Source organism: Hyla sarda, assembly GCF_029499605.1.
Source record: "Hyla sarda isolate aHylSar1 chromosome 1 unlocalized genomic scaffold, aHylSar1.hap1 SUPER_1_unloc_9, whole genome shotgun sequence".
NCBI classification, from domain to species: Eukaryota; Metazoa; Chordata; class Amphibia; order Anura; family Hylidae; genus Hyla; species Hyla sarda.
The window spans coordinates 697548-704074 of record NW_026607595.1 but is presented as its reverse complement, the minus strand read 5'-3'; positions in this window follow the sequence as shown (position 1 = coordinate 704074).

Genomic DNA, 6527 nt, shown 5'->3' with positions numbered 1-6527 from the left:
ATGGATATGACTGGAGAGGTGAGGGATTCTGGGAGTGATGTCACATGACCTCATTCTTATCTATGTAATAACAGATGATATGACTGGAGAGGTGAGGGATTCTGGGAGTGATGTCACATGACCTCATTCTTATCTATGTAATAACAGATGGATATGACTGGAGAGGTGAGGGATTCTGGAAGTGATGTCACATGACCTCATTCTTATCTATGTAATAACAGATGGATATGACTGGAGAGGTGAGGGATTCTGGGAGTGATGTCACATGACCTCATTCTTATCTATGTAATAACAGATGGATATGACTGGAGAGGTGAGGGATTCTGGGAATGTATGTAGTGATATTAATGTGTCTCTCCATACACAGGATTACACAGTAGTGAAGAAGTCCTCTAGTGGGCGCTGTCGGGCCCCTGTGTGTGAAGGATGGGGAAGAACCCTGAGCCCAATCCCGGGGCCCCCACCTCACTCCCTGATACATGAGGAAATGGATGAACAGAAGATCCTAGAACTGATCAACAAGATGATGGAGCTGCTGACTGGAGAGGTGACCCTGCTGGGACATTATACAGTAATGGAGGGGTCTGGTGATGACTGGAGAGGTGACACTGCTGGGACATTATACAGTAATGGAGGGGTCTGGTGATGACTGGAGAGGTGACACTGCTGGGACATTATACAGTAATGGAGGGGTCTGGTGATGACTGGAGAGGTGACACTGCTGGGACATTATACAGTAATGGAGGGGTCTGGTGATGACTGAGAGGTGACACTGCTGGGAATGCTGGGACATTATACAGTAATGGAGGTGTCTGGTGATGACTGGAGAGGTGACACTGCTGGGACATTATACAGTAATGGAGGGGTCTGGTGATGACTGGAGAGGTGACACTGCTGGACATTATACAGTAATGGAGGGGTCTGGTGATGACTGGAGAGGTGACACTGCTGGGACATTATACAGTAATGGAGGGGTCTGGTGATGACTGGAGAGCTGGGAATGCTGGGACATTATACAGTAATGGAGGGGTCTGGTGATGACTGGAGAGGTGACACTGCTGGGACATTATACAGTAATGGAGGGGTCTGGTGATGACTGGAGAGGTGACACTGCTGGGAATGCTGGGACATTATACAGTAATGGAGGGGTCTGGTGGTGACTGGAGAGGTGACACTGCTGGGACATTATACAGTAATGGAGGGGTCTGGTGATGACTGGAGAGGTGACCCTGCTGGGACATTATACAGTAATGGAGGGGTCTGGTGATGACTGGAGAGGTGACACTGCTGGGACATTATACAGTAATGGAGGGGTCTGGTGATGACTGGAGAGGTGACACTGCTGGGAATGCTGGGACATTATACAGTAATGGAGGGGTCTGGTGATGACTGGAGAGGTGACACTGCTGGGAATGCTGGGACATTATACAGTAACACCACTGGAGGGGTCGGGGTGATGACTGTATCATTATATGTCAGGTTCCTATAAGGTGTCAAGACATGGCGTTCTATTTCTCCATGGAGGAGTGGGAGTATGTAGAAGGACACAAGGATCAGTACAAGGATCAGGTCATGATGGAGGATCAGCAGCCCCTCACATCACCAGGTAATAGACATGACTATATACACACGTCCTCTCATTATTTGTATGTAAAGAATGAATTCAGTCTCTGTATGTGTTCCCTACAGTCAGATCCTGTAAGAGAACAGCACCAGAGAGGTGTCCCCGTCCTCTTCTTCCACAGGATGATCAGGTAGATGGAGATATTCCCTATGATCTGTAGAAGGGCTGTGAAGCTCTTGTGGTCAGTCCCCTCACCCTCCATGACTCCTCATCTCCTGCTCATCTATAAAATCCCACGTGACTTCTCCTACTGTCTGATGACTTTTACTATATTTCTTCCATATCTTATGATTTAGGGAGAAAATCCGAACAATATTAATGCTCCAGAGACAGATGTGAGCAGTGATGAGCAGTGTAAGAAGGACATTCCTACAGGGAGGGATCTGATCTATATTAATGTTAAAGACATAAAGGAAGAAGAGACAGATGTGAGCAGTGATGAGCAGTATAAGGAGGACATTCCTACAGGAAACAATCTAAACTATATTAATGCTACAGACATAAAAGTAGAAGAAGAGGCAGATGTGAGCGGTGATGAGCAGTATAAGGAGGACATTCCTACAAGTAACGACCCCGGTGAGTAGTAACCACTAAATATAGAGAAGAGTCACAGATTCTACCACCATTCTGTCTTCTGTCAGATTGTTACTTCGGCTTTCAAACCCTCCCCCCATGCCTCCTGGTTCCAGATCATCTTTAAAGGGGTACTACAACCCTAAGACATCTTATCGAAAGGATAGGGGATAAGATGCCTGATCACGGGGGTCCCGCTGCTGGGGACCCCCACAATCTTTCATGCAGCACCCTGTTATCACCAGCCTGCGGAGCGATCATCGCTTTGGGTCTGATGAATCACGATCTCAGGGCCGGAGTATCGTGATGTCACGGCTCCACGACTTTCACCACACCCCCTCCCATAGGCTTGCATTGAGGGGGCGGACCGTGATGTCACACAGGGGCGGGGCCGTGATGTCACACAGGGGCGGGGCCATGACGTCACAATACTCAGGCCCCGTGATCGTGATTCATCAGACCCGGAGCGATGTTCGCTCTGGAGGCTGAAGATAGCGGGGTGCTGCATGAAAGATTGCAGGGTTTCCCAGCGTCGGGACCCCGGCGATCAGGCATCTTATCCCCTATCCTTTCAATAAGAGGTAAGATGTCTTAGGGTCAAAGTACCCCTTTAAAGGTCAAACCAATGCAGCTCAGGTCACCCCCCTTTCTGCTGAGGAGAGGGATTAGAGTAGGAGGTAGGGGCTGTGTCTTTATTGTGGCAAATCGGGCCCTTAGCTCTGATCATGCCAATCCTGGCCGGGAAACACTTGGTCCTGTTCCATCCCAGGGACAGCTTTTGGGTGGGCTTTCTTCATCCACAGAGATCCACAAGGACAAACCTATGAATAAGATTATCCTCTCATGGGCTAATTCCTCTGTGGTCACGCAGGCCCTTGTAGTCTCCAGTGCCCATGGGTATTTTGATGATGTGTTTTTAGCTTTGGGTCCTCACCTCCTTCCATTGAAGCAATTGATTGAAGACCCTTACACCCCCCTCACCCTGTTCCTGTGACAGTTCCCTTGTCTGTGTTGCTCGGGCCTCAGTCACTTCCAGGACTGGAGATGAGACGTTATGTCCCACCCCCTCGTTACATGGGGGCGTGGCATTTTGTCACATCTCCAGTCCACACAGGATATCACCAGGGTACTACAAAGGATGCGCTAAGACCCAGGCGCCCAGGGTGTACCTGTACGCCCTGAGTCCTTTAGAGGTTAAAAATAAATAAAACTTTTGCTTTTTATTCATTTTTTTATGGTATAAAAAGTGACCAAAAATATACTTGGATTTTTTTTTTGCGCGTACGCCATTGACCGTGCGGTTTAATTAACAAAATATTTTTATATTACGGACATTTACGCACGCGGCGATACCACATATGTTTATATTAATTTTATTTTATTTTTTATTTAAATGGGAAAAGGGGGGTGATTTAAATTTCTATTTGGGAAGGGGTTAAATCGCATTTATTAACTCTTTTTTTTACCCTTTTTTTTGCAATGTTATAGCTCCCATAGGGGGATATAACATGCAGTACATTGATTGCCAGCACTGATCAATGCTATGCCATAGCCTTGCATTGATTAGTGTTATCGGATGTCGATTGCTCAAGGTTGGATCTCAGGCTTGGAGCAATCAATCGCTGATCGGAGGCAGGTAAGGGACCCTCCGCTTGCCTCCCAGCGGATCCAGACACTGCGGTGGTCCCGATCAGCCCGACTTAGCTGTTGGGAATACTTTTTTTCACATTTTAGATGGGTTAATACTGGACATCACCGCGATCGGGGATGTCTGGTATTAGCCCTGGGTGCCGGCTACCGTTAGCCGCTGGGACCGACCCGATATGACATGGGGTCACGCAGTGACCACGCGTTACATCGCGGGAGCAGGACGTACAGGTACGCCCTGTGTCCCCAAGAGGTTAAAGACAGCGTGCGGGGAAGGGAGCAAGTAGGAGGGCAAAAAGGTGTATTAGAGCCACGTACAGGAGATACAAAGGTCTCAGTAGAATAATAGATACAAGGTTAGTGTCCTAAGCTGATCTGAGAATTTTTCTTTTTTTTCCATTCCTGGATAACCCCTTTAAAGAGGTACTCCGCCCCTAGACATCTTATCCCCTATCCAAAGAATAGGGGATAAGATGTCAGAGCACCGCGGTCCCGCTGCTTGGGACCCTCGGGATCCCCGCTGCGGCACTGCGCTATCATTACAGCACAGAGCGAGTTCGCTCTGCACGTAATGACGGGCAATAAAGGGGCTGGAGCATCATTACATCACGGCTCCGCCCCCGTCATGTCACGAGGGGCGGGCCGTGATGTCACGAGGGGCGGAGCCATGACGTCACGCTGCTCAGTCCCCTGTATTGCCCGTCATTACGCACAGAGCGAACTCTCTATGTGCAGTAATGATAGCGCGGTGCCGCAGCGGCGATCCCCAGGGTCCCCAGCAGCGGGACCGCGGCGCTCTGACATCTTATCCCCTATCCTTTGGATAGGGGATAAGATGTCTAGGGGCGGAGTACCCCTTTAACCCCTTAACGATGCAGGACGTAAATGTACGTCCTGGTGATGCGGTACTTAACGTACCAGGCCGTACATTTACGTCCTAAGCATAACCGCGAGCATCGGAGCGATGCCTGGATCATGCGCGGCAGGTCCTGGCTGTTGATCGCAGCCAGGGACCAGCCGGTAATGGCGGACACCCGCGATCCTGCGGATGTTCGCCATTAACCCCTCAGATGCCGATCACGGCATCTGCAGCATCTCGGTCACTTCATTGGATGATCGGATTGCCCGCAGCGCTGCCGCAACGATCCGATCATCCAGCACGGCTGACGGAGGTCCCCTCACCTGCCTCCGCTGTCTTCCCGGTGTCTTCTGTTCTGATCTGCCGTCCCGCAGACCATAGCAGAAGATGACCGATAACCCTGATCAGTGCTGTGTCCTATGCATAGCACTGAACAGTATTAGCAATCGAGTGATTGCTATAAATAGTCCCCTATGGGGACTATTAAAGTGTAAAGATAAAAGTAAAAAAAAAAAGTTACAAAAATTTGAAAAACCCCTCCCCCAATAAAAACGTAAATTGCCCCATTTTCCCTATTTCCCTACCCAAAAAGTATAAAAAAATATTTTATATACATATTTGGTATCACCGCGTGCGTAAATATCTGAACTATTAAAATAAAATGTTAATGATCCCGTACGGTGAGCGGCGTGAACGTAAAAAAAAAGTCCAAAATAGCTGCTTTTTTATAACATTTTATTCAAAAAAAAAAAATTATAAAAAATGTATTAAAAGTTTTATATCAGCAAATATGGTATCAAGAAAAAGTACAGATCACGGCACAAAAAAAGAGCCCTCATACCGCCGCTTATATGGAAAAATGAAAAAGTTATGTGTCTTCAAAATAGGGGGATCTTAAACGTACTAATTTGGTTAAAAAGTTTGTGATTTTTTTTTTAGCGCAACAGTAATAGAAAAGTATGTTATGACGGGTATCATTTTAAACGTATTGACCCAAAGAATAAAGAACACATAATTTTTACCATAAATTGTACGGCGTGAAAACGAAATCTTCCAAAATTAGCAAAACTGCGGTTTTCTTTTTAATTTCCCCACACAAATAGTATTTTTTTGGTTGCGCCATACATTTTATGGTAAAGTGAGTGATGTCATTACAACGGACAACTGGTCGCCCAAAAAACAAGTCCTCATACTAGTCTGTGGATGAAAATATAAAAGAGTTAAGATTTTTTGAAGGCGAGGAGGAAAAAATGAAAAAATAAAATTTTCTGCGTCCTTAAAGGAGTACTCCGGCGCGCACTTTTTTCATTTCATCCCGTCCGGGCTGCAAAATGAAAGAAAACGCACATTCTCTTACCTGCCAACGAGCCCCCGGAGCTCCGGTACACTCCGGTACAGGTGTTCGGTCCCCGGGCTGTATTCTTCTTACTTCCTGTTAGCCCGGCACGTCACATGGAGCTTCAGCCTATCACCGGCCGCAGCGATGTCCCGCCTTGGGGTTAAAGGGGTACTCCGGTGAAAAACTTTTTTTTTTAAATCAACTGGTGCCAGAAAGTTAAACAGATTTGTAAATGACTTCTATTAAAAAAATCTTAATCCTTCCTGTACTTATTAGCTCCTGAATACTGCAGAGGAAATTATTTTCCGTTTGAAACAGAGAGCTGTCTGCTGACATCATGGCTACAGTGCTCTCTGCTGACATCATGGCTACAGAGCTCTCTGCTGACATCTCTGTCCATTTTAGGAACTGTCCAGGGTAAAAGGAAATCCCCATAGCAAACATATGCTGCTCTGGATATTTCCTAAAATGGACAGAGATGTCAG